This window comes from Pristiophorus japonicus, unplaced genomic scaffold (assembly GCF_044704955.1).
Source record: "Pristiophorus japonicus isolate sPriJap1 unplaced genomic scaffold, sPriJap1.hap1 HAP1_SCAFFOLD_539, whole genome shotgun sequence".
Classification (NCBI taxonomy): domain Eukaryota; kingdom Metazoa; phylum Chordata; class Chondrichthyes; family Pristiophoridae; genus Pristiophorus; species Pristiophorus japonicus.
In genome coordinates this window covers 329,803-341,984 of record NW_027254446.1, presented here as the reverse complement: position 1 = coordinate 341,984, position 12,182 = coordinate 329,803, and the positions used below count along the sequence as shown (strand labels likewise).

General features: G+C 51.9%; 10 non-coding genes across 10 annotated transcripts; all 10 read right to left on the bottom strand.

Moving 5' to 3' along the window:
- Positions 1–10: 10 nt before the first annotated feature.
- trnam-cau (transfer RNA methionine (anticodon CAU)) lies at positions 11–82 on the bottom strand. The gene has a single exon. It is a non-coding gene; the product is annotated as a tRNA-Met (tRNA).
- Positions 83–1,315: 1,233 nt separating this feature from the next.
- Positions 1,316–1,387, bottom strand: trnam-cau (transfer RNA methionine (anticodon CAU)). Its single transcript has one exon. It is a non-coding gene; the product is annotated as a tRNA-Met (tRNA).
- Positions 1,388–2,620: 1,233 nt separating this feature from the next.
- On the bottom strand, positions 2,621–2,692 carry trnam-cau (transfer RNA methionine (anticodon CAU)). Its single transcript has one exon. It is a non-coding gene; the product is annotated as a tRNA-Met (tRNA).
- A 1,233-nt stretch (positions 2,693–3,925) lies between these two features.
- On the bottom strand, positions 3,926–3,997 carry trnam-cau (transfer RNA methionine (anticodon CAU)). Its single transcript has one exon. It is a non-coding gene; the product is annotated as a tRNA-Met (tRNA).
- A 1,233-nt stretch (positions 3,998–5,230) lies between these two features.
- Positions 5,231–5,302, bottom strand: trnam-cau (transfer RNA methionine (anticodon CAU)). Its single transcript has one exon. It is a non-coding gene; the product is annotated as a tRNA-Met (tRNA).
- A 1,233-nt stretch (positions 5,303–6,535) lies between these two features.
- trnam-cau (transfer RNA methionine (anticodon CAU)) lies at positions 6,536–6,607 on the bottom strand. The gene has a single exon. It is a non-coding gene; the product is annotated as a tRNA-Met (tRNA).
- Positions 6,608–7,840: 1,233 nt separating this feature from the next.
- Positions 7,841–7,912, bottom strand: trnam-cau (transfer RNA methionine (anticodon CAU)). The gene has a single exon. It is a non-coding gene; the product is annotated as a tRNA-Met (tRNA).
- Positions 7,913–9,145: 1,233 nt separating this feature from the next.
- trnam-cau (transfer RNA methionine (anticodon CAU)) lies at positions 9,146–9,217 on the bottom strand. The gene has a single exon. It is a non-coding gene; the product is annotated as a tRNA-Met (tRNA).
- Positions 9,218–10,450: 1,233 nt separating this feature from the next.
- On the bottom strand, positions 10,451–10,522 carry trnam-cau (transfer RNA methionine (anticodon CAU)). Its single transcript has one exon. It is a non-coding gene; the product is annotated as a tRNA-Met (tRNA).
- Positions 10,523–11,755: 1,233 nt separating this feature from the next.
- On the bottom strand, positions 11,756–11,827 carry trnam-cau (transfer RNA methionine (anticodon CAU)). Its single transcript has one exon. It is a non-coding gene; the product is annotated as a tRNA-Met (tRNA).
- Between the last annotated feature and the right edge of the window lie 355 nt (positions 11,828–12,182).

Sequence of the window (12,182 nt, the reverse complement as noted above, 5' to 3'; positions counted from 1 at the left end):
AAGTTGCCTTTAGCAGAGGATGGTTTCGATCCATCGACCTCTGGGTTATGGGCCCAGCACGCTTCCGCTGCGCCACTCTGCTGCTGGTGTTGGGACTGATGAATTGCACCTCCTTGTGCTGGGACATGGCTGGCTGCGGTTGCGTGTGATTGACAGCTGCTCTAGTGAGCGGATTGGGCCGCGGGGTCACGTGGTGGATGGGCGTGATTAACCACTGCTCCAGTCATCACCAGAGGCAGCCCCTCGAAATCGAGGAAGACTTGCTTCCACTCTAAATGTGAGTTCTCAGGTGGCTGTTCAGTCCAATACAGGAATTACAGTCTCTGTCACAGCTGGGGCAGACAGTGGTTAAAGGAAAGGGTGGGTGGGGAGTCTGGTTTGCCGCACGCTCCTTCCGCTGCCTGCGCTTGTTTTCTGCATGTTCTCGGCGGCGAGACTCGAGGTGCTCAGCGCCCTCCCGGATGCTCTTCCTCCACTTAGGGCGCTCTTTGGCAAGAGATTCCCAGGTGTCGGTGGGGATGTTGCACTTTATCAAGGAGGCTTTGAGGATGTCCTTGAAACGTTCCCTCTGCCCACCTGCGGCTCACTTGCCGTGTAGGATTCCTAGTAGAGCGCTTGTTTTGGGAGTCTTGTGTCGAGAATGCGGACAATGTGGCCCGCCCAATGGAGCTGGTCGAGTGTGGTCAGTGCTTCGATGCTGGGGATGTTGGCTTGATCGAGAGCACTGACGTTGAAGCGTCTATCCTCCCAGGGGATTTGCAGGATGTTGTGGTATTTCTCCAGCGATTTGAGGTGATTGCTGTGTATGGTCCATGTCTCTGAGCCACCCAGGAGGCCGGATATCACTACAGCCCTGTATACCATGAGCTTGGTGCCAGATTTGAAGGCCTGATCTTGGAACACTGTCTTCCTCCGGCGGCCGAAGGCCCAACAGCCTGTATCCTGCAATATTTACAGGACATCCTCTCTCGTCAACACTAACATTGTCCTTAACCAATACTGCCACCCCAACTGCTACCATTCATGTACACCCGATATCCAGCTATATTTACGGCCCACGCCTGCCCTTTGAGCCAGATCGCAGTTATTGCCACAGCATCATATTCCGATTTGCTTGCAGATCAGCAAAACTTATTTAGTAAAAGAAGAGGAAACAATAAGACTTTTAATATCAAGCTCATATTTTATGAGTGTGCTCTGTCAGCCAAAGCTCCTCAAATTAATTGAAAGAGAATGATTTTAGAGATGCATCCTTGTCAAGGCTGGGATTCGTTGCAGTGCAAGTGTTGGCTGCAACCACATTAAAAGTTGCCTTTAGCAGAGGATGGTTTCGATCCATCGACCTCTGGGTTATGGGCCCAGCACGCTTCCGCTGCGCCACTCTGCTGCTGGTGTTGGAACTGATGAATTGCACCTCCTTGTGCTTGGACATGGCTGGCTGCGGTTGCGTGTGATTGACAGCTGCTCTAGTGAGCGGATTGGGCCGCGGGGTCACGTGGTGGATGGGAGTGATTAACCACTGCTCCAGTCATCACCAGAGGCAGCCCCTCGAAATCGAGGAAGACTTGCTTCCACTCGAAGAGTGAGTTCTCAGGTGGCTGTTCAGTCCAATACAGGAATTACAGTCTCTGTCACAGCTGGGGCAGACAGTGGTTAAAGGAAAGGGTGGGTGGGGAGTCTGGTTTGCCGCACGCTCCTTCCGCTGCCTGCGCTTGTTTTCTGCATGTTCTCGGCGGCGAGACTCGAGGTGCTCAGCGCCCTCCCGGATGCTCTTCCTCCACTTAGGGCGCTCTTTGGCAAGAGATTCCCAGGTGTCGGTGGGGATGTTGCACTTTATCAAGGAGGCTTTGAGGATGTCCTTGAAACGTTCCCTCTGCCCACCTGCGGCTCACTTGCCGTGTAGGATTCCTAGTAGAGCGCTTGTTTTGGGAGTCTTGTGTCGAGAATGCGGACAATGTGGCCCGCCCAATGGAGCTGGTCGAGTGTGGTCAGTGCTTCGATGCTGGGGATGTTGGCTTGATCGAGAGCACTGACGTTGAAGCGTCTATCCTCCCAGGGGATTTGCAGGATGTTGTGGTATTTCTCCAGTGATTTGAGGTGATTGCTGTGTATGGTCCATGTCTCTGAGCCACCCAGGAGGCCGGATATCACTACAGCCCTGTATACCATGAGCTTGGTGCCAGATTTGAAGGCCTGATCTTGGAACACTGTCTTCCTCCGGCGGCCGAAGGCCCAACAGCCTGTATCCTGCAATATTTACAGGACATCCTCTCTCGTCAACACTAACATTGTCCTTAACCAATACTGCCACCCCAACTGCTACCATTCATGTACACCCGATATCCAGCTATATTTACGGCCCACGCCTGCCCTTTGAGCCAGATCGCAGTTATTGCCACAGCATCATATTCCGATTTGCTTGCAGATCAGCAAAACTTATTTAGTAAAAGAAGAGGAAACAATAAGACTTTTAATATCAAGCTCATATTTTATGAGTGTGCTCTATCAGCCAAAGCTCCTCAAATTAATTGAAAGAGAATGATTTTAGAGATGCATCCTTGTCAAGGCTGGGATTAATTGCAGTGCAAGTGTTGGCTGCAACCACATTAAAAGTTGCCTTTAGCAGAGGATGGTTTCGATCCATCGACCTCTGGGTTATGGGCCCAGCACGCTTCCGCTGCGCCACTCTGCTGCTGGTGTTGGGACTGATGAATTGCACCTCCTTGTGCTGGGACATGGCTGGCTGCGGTTGCGTGTGATTGACAGCTGCTCTAGTGAGCGGATTGGGCCGCGGGGTCACGTGGTGGATGGGCGTGATTAACCACTGCTCCAGTCATCACCAGAGGCAGCCCCTCGAAATCGAGGAAGACTTGCTTCCACTCTAAATGTGAGTTCTCAGGTGGCTGTTCAGTCCAATACAGGAATTACAGTCTCTGTCACAGCTGGGGCAGACAGTGGTTAAAGGAAAGGGTGGGTGGGGAGTCTGGTTTGCCGCACGCTCCTTCCGCTGCCTGCGCTTGTTTTCTGCATGTTCTCGGCGGCGAGACTCGAGGTGCTCAGCGCCCTCCCGGATGCTCTTCCTCCACTTAGGGCGCTCTTTGGCAAGAGATTCCCAGGTGTCGGTGGGGATGTTGCACTTTATCAAGGAGGCTTTGAGGATGTCCTTGAAACGTTCCCTCTGCCCACCTGCGGCTCACTTGCCGTGTAGGATTCCTAGTAGAGCGCTTGTTTTGGGAGTCTTGTGTCGAGAATGCGGACAATGTGGCCCGCCCAATGGAGCTGGTCGAGTGTGGTCAGTGCTTCGATGCTGGGGATGTTGGCTTGATCGAGAGCACTGACGTTGAAGCGTCTATCCTCCCAGGGGATTTGCAGGATGTTGTGGTATTTCTCCAGCGATTTGAGGTGATTGCTGTGTATGGTCCATGTCTCTGAGCCACCCAGGAGGCCGGATATCACTACAGCCCTGTATACCATGAGCTTGGTGCCAGATTTGAAGGCCTGATCTTGGAACACTGTCTTCCTCCGGCGGCCGAAGGCCCAACAGCCTGTATCCTGCAATATTTACAGGACATCCTCTCTCGTCAACACTAACATTGTCCTTAACCAATACTGCCACCCCAACTGCTACCATTCATGTACACCCGATATCCAGCTATATTTACGGCCCACGCCTGCCCTTTGAGCCAGATCGCAGTTATTGCCACAGCATCATATTCCGATTTGCTTGCAGATCAGCAAAACTTATTTAGTAAAAGAAGAGGAAACAATAAGACTTTTAATATCAAGCTCATATTTTATGAGTGTGCTCTGTCAGCCAAAGCTCCTCAAATTAATTGAAAGAGAATGATTTTAGAGATGCATCCTTGTCAAGGCTGGGATTCGTTGCAGTGCAAGTGTTGGCTGCAACCACATTAAAAGTTGCCTTTAGCAGAGGATGGTTTCGATCCATCGACCTCTGGGTTATGGGCCCAGCACGCTTCCGCTGCGCCACTCTGCTGCTGGTGTTGGAACTGATGAATTGCACCTCCTTGTGCTTGGACATGGCTGGCTGCGGTTGCGTGTGATTGACAGCTGCTCTAGTGAGCGGATTGGGCCGCGGGGTCACGTGGTGGATGGGAGTGATTAACCACTGCTCCAGTCATCACCAGAGGCAGCCCCTCGAAATCGAGGAAGACTTGCTTCCACTCGAAGAGTGAGTTCTCAGGTGGCTGTTCAGTCCAATACAGGAATTACAGTCTCTGTCACAGCTGGGGCAGACAGTGGTTAAAGGAAAGGGTGGGTGGGGAGTCTGGTTTGCCGCACGCTCCTTCCGCTGCCTGCGCTTGTTTTCTGCATGTTCTCGGCGGCGAGACTCGAGGTGCTCAGCGCCCTCCCGGATGCTCTTCCTCCACTTAGGGCGCTCTTTGGCAAGAGATTCCCAGGTGTCGGTGGGGATGTTGCACTTTATCAAGGAGGCTTTGAGGATGTCCTTGAAACGTTCCCTCTGCCCACCTGCGGCTCACTTGCCGTGTAGGATTCCTAGTAGAGCGCTTGTTTTGGGAGTCTTGTGTCGAGAATGCGGACAATGTGGCCCGCCCAATGGAGCTGGTCGAGTGTGGTCAGTGCTTCGATGCTGGGGATGTTGGCTTGATCGAGAGCACTGACGTTGAAGCGTCTATCCTCCCAGGGGATTTGCAGGATGTTGTGGTATTTCTCCAGTGATTTGAGGTGATTGCTGTATATGGTCCATGTCTCTGAGCCACCCAGGAGGCCGGATATCACTACAGCCCTGTATACCATGAGCTTGGTGCCAGATTTGAAGGCCTGATCTTGGAACACTGTCTTCCTCCGGCGGCCGAAGGCCCAACAGCCTGTATCCTGCAATATTTACAGGACATCCTCTCTCGTCAACACTAACATTGTCCTTAACCAATACTGCCACCCCAACTGCTACCATTCATGTACACCCGATATCCAGCTATATTTACGGCCCACGCCTGCCCTTTGAGCCAGATCGCAGTTATTGCCACAGCATCATATTCCGATTTGCTTGCAGATCAGCAAAACTTATTTAGTAAAAGAAGAGGAAACAATAAGACTTTTAATATCAAGCTCATATTTTATGAGTGTGCTCTATCAGCCAAAGCTCCTCAAATTAATTGAAAGAGAATGATTTTAGAGATGCATCCTTGTCAAGGCTGGGATTAATTGCAGTGCAAGTGTTGGCTGCAACCACATTAAAAGTTGCCTTTAGCAGAGGATGGTTTCGATCCATCGACCTCTGGGTTATGGGCCCAGCACGCTTCCGCTGCGCCACTCTGCTGCTGGTGTTGGGATTGATGAATTGCACCTCCTTGTGCTGGGACATGGCTGGCTGCGGTTGCGTGTGATTGACAGCTGCTCTAGTGAGCGGATTGGGCCGCGGGGTCACGTGGTGGATGGGCGTGATTAACCACTGCTCCAGTCATCACCAGAGGCAGCCCCTCGAAATCGAGGAAGACTTGCTTCCACTCTAAATGTGAGTTCTCAGGTGGCTGTTCAGTCCAATACAGGAATTACAGTCTCTGTCACAGCTGGGGCAGACAGTGGTTAAAGGAAAGGGTGGGTGGGGAGTCTGGTTTGCCGCACGCTCCTTCCGCTGCCTGCGCTTGTTTTCTGCATGTTCTCGGCGGCGAGACTCGAGGTGCTCAGCGCCCTCCCGGATGCTCTTCCTCCACTTAGGGCGCTCTTTGGCAAGAGATTCCCAGGTGTCGGTGGGGATGTTGCACTTTATCAAGGAGGCTTTGAGGATGTCCTTGAAACGTTCCCTCTGCCCACCTGCGGCTCACTTGCCGTGTAGGATTCCTAGTAGAGCGCTTGTTTTGGGAGTCTTGTGTCGAGAATGCGGACAATGTGGCCCGCCCAATGGAGCTGGTCGAGTGTGGTCAGTGCTTCGATGCTGGGGATGTTGGCTTGATCGAGAGCACTGACGTTGAAGCGTCTATCCTCCCAGGGGATTTGCAGGATGTTGTGGTATTTCTCCAGTGATTTGAGGTGATTGCTGTGTATGGTCCATGTCTCTGAGCCACCCAGGAGGCCGGATATCACTACAGCCCTGTATACCATGAGCTTGGTGCCAGATTTGAAGGCCTGATCTTGGAACACTGTCTTCCTCCGGCGGCCGAAGGCCCAACAGCCTGTATCCTGCAATATTTACAGGACATCCTCTCTCGTCAACACTAACATTGTCCTTAACCAATACTGCCACCCCAACTGCTACCATTCATGTACACCCGATATCCAGCTATATTTACGGCCCACGCCTGCCCTTTGAGCCAGATCGCAGTTATTGCCACAGCATCATATTCCGATTTGCTTGCAGATCAGCAAAACTTATTTAGTAAAAGAAGAGGAAACAATAAGACTTTTAATATCAAGCTCATATTTTATGAGTGTGCTCTATCAGCCAAAGCTCCTCAAATTAATTGAAAGAGAATGATTTTAGAGATGCATCCTTGTCAAGGCTGGGATTAATTGCAGTGCAAGTGTTGGCTGCAACCACATTAAAAGTTGCCTTTAGCAGAGGATGGTTTCGATCCATCGACCTCTGGGTTATGGGCCCAGCACGCTTCCGCTGCGCCACTCTGCTGCTGGTGTTGGGATTGATGAATTGCACCTCCTTGTGCTGGGACATGGCTGGCTGCGGTTGCGTGTGATTGACAGCTGCTCTAGTGAGCGGATTGGGCCGCGGGGTCACGTGGTGGATGGGCGTGATTAACCACTGCTCCAGTCATCACCAGAGGCAGCCCCTCGAAATCGAGGAAGACTTGCTTCCACTCTAAATGTGAGTTCTCAGGTGGCTGTTCAGTCCAATACAGGAATTACAGTCTCTGTCACAGCTGGGGCAGACAGTGGTTAAAGGAAAGGGTGGGTGGGGAGTCTGGTTTGCCGCACGCTCCTTCCGCTGCCTGCGCTTGTTTTCTGCATGTTCTCGGCGGCGAGACTCGAGGTGCTCAGCGCCCTCCCGGATGCTCTTCCTCCACTTAGGGCGCTCTTTGGCAAGAGATTCCCAGGTGTCGGTGGGGATGTTGCACTTTATCAAGGAGGCTTTGAGGATGTCCTTGAAACGTTCCCTCTGCCCACCTGCGGCTCACTTGCCGTGTAGGATTCCTAGTAGAGCGCTTGTTTTGGGAGTCTTGTGTCGAGAATGCGGACAATGTGGCCCGCCCAATGGAGCTGGTCGAGTGTGGTCAGTGCTTCGATGCTGGGGATGTTGGCTTGATCGAGAGCACTGACGTTGAAGCGTCTATCCTCCCAGGGGATTTGCAGGATGTTGTGGTATTTCTCCAGCGATTTGAGGTGATTGCTGTGTATGGTCCATGTCTCTGAGCCACCCAGGAGGCCGGATATCACTACAGCCCTGTATACCATGAGCTTGGTGCCAGATTTGAAGGCCTGATCTTGGAACACTGTCTTCCTCCGGCGGCCGAAGGCCCAACAGCCTGTATCCTGCAATATTTACAGGACATCCTCTCTCGTCAACACTAACATTGTCCTTAACCAATACTGCCACCCCAACTGCTACCATTCATGTACACCCGATATCCAGCTATATTTACGGCCCACGCCTGCCCTTTGAGCCAGATCGCAGTTATTGCCACAGCATCATATTCCGATTTGCTTGCAGATCAGCAAAACTTATTTAGTAAAAGAAGAGGAAACAATAAGACTTTTAATATCAAGCTCATATTTTATGAGTGTGCTCTGTCAGCCAAAGCTCCTCAAATTAATTGAAAGAGAATGATTTTAGAGATGCATCCTTGTCAAGGCTGGGATTCGTTGCAGTGCAAGTGTTGGCTGCAACCACATTAAAAGTTGCCTTTAGCAGAGGATGGTTTCGATCCATCGACCTCTGGGTTATGGGCCCAGCACGCTTCCGCTGCGCCACTCTGCTGCTGGAGTTGGAACTGATGAATTGCACCTCCTTGTGCTTGGACATGGCTGGCTGCGGTTGCGTGTGATTGACAGCTGCTCTAGTGAGCGGATTGGGCCGCGGGGTCACGTGGTGGATGGGAGTGATTAACCACTGCTCCAGTCATCACCAGAGGCAGCCCCTCGAAATCGAGGAAGACTTGCTTCCACTCGAAAAGTGAGTTCTCAGGTGGCTGTTCAGTCCAATACAGGAATTACAGTCTCTGTCACAGCTGGGGCAGACAGTGGTTAAAGGAAAGGGTGGGTGGGGAGTCTGGTTTGCCGCACGCTCCTTCCGCTGCCTGCGCTTGTTTTCTGCATGTTCTCGGCGGCGAGACTCGAGGTGCTCAGCGCCCTCCCGGATGCTCTTCCTCCACTTAGGGCGCTCTTTGGCAAGAGATTCCCAGGTGTCGGTGGGGATGTTGCACTTTATCAAGGAGGCTTTGAGGATGTCCTTGAAACGTTCCCTCTGCCCACCTGCGGCTCACTTGCCGTGTAGGATTCCTAGTAGAGCGCTTGTTTTGGGAGTCTTGTGTCGAGAATGCGGACAATGTGGCCCGCCCAATGGAGCTGGTCGAGTGTGGTCAGTGCTTCGATGCTGGGGATGTTGGCTTGATCGAGAGCACTGACGTTGAAGCGTCTATCCTCCCAGGGGATTTGCAGGATGTTGTGGTATTTCTCCAGCGATTTGAGGTGATTGCTGTGTATGGTCCATGTCTCTGAGCCACCCAGGAGGCCGGATATCACTACAGCCCTGTATACCATGAGCTTGGTGCCAGATTTGAAGGCCTGATCTTGGAACACTGTCTTCCTCCGGCGGCCGAAGGCCCAACAGCCTGTATCCTGCAATATTTACAGGACATCCTCTCTCGTCAACACTAACATTGTCCTTAACCAATACTGCCACCCCAACTGCTACCATTCATGTACACCCGATATCCAGCTATATTTACGGCCCACGCCTGCCCTTTGAGCCAGATCGCAGTTATTGCCACAGCATCATATTCCGATTTGCTTGCAGATCAGCAAAACTTATTTAGTAAAAGAAGAGGAAACAATAAGACTTTTAATATCAAGCTCATATTTTATGAGTGTGCTCTATCAGCCAAAGCTCCTCAAATTAATTGAAAGAGAATGATTTTAGAGATGCATCCTTGTCAAGGCTGGGATTAATTGCAGTGCAAGTGTTGGCTGCAACCACATTAAAAGTTGCCTTTAGCAGAGGATGGTTTCGATCCATCGACCTCTGGGTTATGGGCCCAGCACGCTTCCGCTGCGCCACTCTGCTGCTGGTGTTGGAACTGATGAATTGCACCTCCTTGTGCTGGGACATGGCTGGCTGCGGTTGCGTGTGATTGACAGCTGCTCTAGTGAGCGGATTGGGCCGCGGGGTCACGTGGTGGATGGGCGTGATTAACCACTGCTCCAGTCATCACCAGAGGCAGCCCCTCGAAATCGAGGAAGACTTGCTTCCACTCTAAATGTGAGTTCTCAGGTGGCTGTTCAGTCCAATACAGGAATTACAGTCTCTGTCACAGCTGGGGCAGACAGTGGTTAAAGGAAAGGGTGGGTGGGGAGTCTGGTTTGCCGCACGCTCCTTCCGCTGCCTGCGCTTGTTTTCTGCATGTTCTCGGCGGCGAGACTCGAGGTGCTCAGCGCCCTCCCGGATGCTCTTCCTCCACTTAGGGCGCTCTTTGGCAAGAGATTCCCAGGTGTCGGTGGGGATGTTGCACTTTATCAAGGAGGCTTTGAGGATGTCCTTGAAACGTTCCCTCTGCCCACCTGCGGCTCACTTGCCGTGTAGGATTCCTAGTAGAGCGCTTGTTTTGGGAGTCTTGTGTCGAGAATGCGGACAATGTGGCCCGCCCAATGGAGCTGGTCGAGTGTGGTCAGTGCTTCGATGCTGGGGATGTTGGCTTGATCGAGAGCACTGACGTTGAAGCGTCTATCCTCCCAGGGGATTTGCAGGATGTTGTGGTATTTCTCCAGCGATTTGAGGTGATTGCTGTGTATGGTCCATGTCTCTGAGCCACCCAGGAGGCCGGATATCACTACAGCCCTGTATACCATGAGCTTGGTGCCAGATTTGAAGGCCTGATCTTGGAACACTGTCTTCCTCCGGCGGCCGAAGGCCCAACAGCCTGTATCCTGCAATATTTACAGGACATCCTCTCTCGTCAACACTAACATTGTCCTTAACCAATACTGCCACCCCAACTGCTACCATTCATGTACACCCGATATCCAGCTATATTTACGGCCCACGCCTGCCCTTTGAGCCAGATCGCAGTTATTGCCACAGCATCATATTCCGATTTGCTTGCAGATCAGCAAAACTTATTTAGTAAAAGAAGAGGAAACAATAAGACTTTTAATATCAAGCTCATATTTTATGAGTGTGCTCTGTCAGCCAAAGCTCCTCAAATTAATTGAAAGAGAATGATTTTAGAGATGCATCCTTGTCAAGGATGGGATTCGTTGCAGTGCAAGTGTTGGCTGCAACCACATTAAAAGTTGCCTTTAGCAGAGGATGGTTTCGATCCATCGACCTCTGGGTTATGGGCCCAGCACGCTTCCGCTGCGCCACTCTGCTGCTGGAGTTGGAACTGATGAATTGCACCTCCTTGTGCTTGGACATGGCTGGCTGCGGTTGCGTGTGATTGACAGCTGCTCTAGTGAGCGGATTGGGCCGCGGGGTCACGTGGTGGATGGGAGTGATTAACCACTGCTCCAGTCATCACCAGAGGCAGCCCCTCGAAATCGAGGAAGACTTGCTTCCACTCGAAAAGTGAGTTCTCAGGTGGCTGTTCAGTCCAATACAGGAATTACAGTCTCTGTCACAGCTGGGGCAGACAGTGGTTAAAGGAAAGGGTGGGTGGGGAGTCTGGTTTGCCGCACGCTCCTTCCGCTGCCTGCGCTTGTTTTCTGCATGTTCTCGGCGGCGAGACTCGAGGTGCTCAGCGCCCTCCCGGATGCTCTTCCTCCACTTAGGGCGCTCTTTGGCAAGAGATTCCCAGGTGTCGGTGGGGATGTTGCACTTTATCAAGGAGGCTTTGAGGATGTCCTTGAAACGTTCCCTCTGCCCACCTGCGGCTCACTTGCCGTGTAGGATTCCTAGTAGAGCGCTTGTTTTGGGAGTCTTGTGTCGAGAATGCGGACAATGTGGCCCGCCCAATGGAGCTGGTCGAGTGTGGTCAGTGCTTCGATGCTGGGGATGTTGGCTTGATCGAGAGCACTGACGTTGAAGCGTCTATCCTCCCAGGGGATTTGCAGGATGTTGTGGTATTTCTCCAGTGATTTGAGGTGATTGCTGTATATGGTCCATGTCTCTGAGCCACCCAGGAGGCCGGATATCACTACAGCCCTGTATACCATGAGCTTGGTGCCAGATTTGAAGGCCTGATCTTGGAACACTGTCTTCCTCCGGCGGCCGAAGGCCCAACAGCCTGTATCCTGCAATATTTACAGGACATCCTCTCTCGTCAACACTAACATTGTCCTTAACCAATACTGCCACCCCAACTGCTACCATTCATGTACACCCGATATCCAGCTATATTTACGGCCCACGCCTGCCCTTTGAGCCAGATCGCAGTTATTGCCACAGCATCATATTCCGATTTGCTTGCAGATCAGCAAAACTTATTTAGTAAAAGAAGAGGAAACAATAAGACTTTTAATATCAAGCTCATATTTTATGAGTGTGCTCTGTCAGCCAAAGCTCCTCAAATTAATTGAAAGAGAATGATTTTAGAGATGCATCCTTGTCAAGGCTGGGATTCGTTGCAGTGCAAGTGTTGGCTGCAACCACATTAAAAGTTGCCTTTAGCAGAGGATGGTTTCGATCCATCGACCTCTGGGTTATGGGCCCAGCACGCTTCCGCTGCGCCACTCTGCTGCTGGTGTTGGAACTGATGAATTGCACCTCCTTGTGCTTGGACATGGCTGGCTGCGGTTGCGTGTGATTGACAGCTGCTCTAGTGAGCGGATTGGGCCGCGGGGTCACGTGGTGGATGGGCGTGATTAACCACTGCTCCAGTCATCACCAGAGGCAGCCCCTCGAAATCGAGGAAGACTTGCTTCCACTCTAAATGTGAGTTCTCAGGTGGCTGTTCAGTCCAATACAGGAATTACAGTCTCTGTCACAGCTGGGGCAGACAGTGGTTAAAGGAAAGGGTGGGTGGGGAGTCTGGTTTGCCGCACGCTCCTTCCGCTGCCTGCGCTTGTTTTCTGCATGTTCTCGGCGGCGAGAC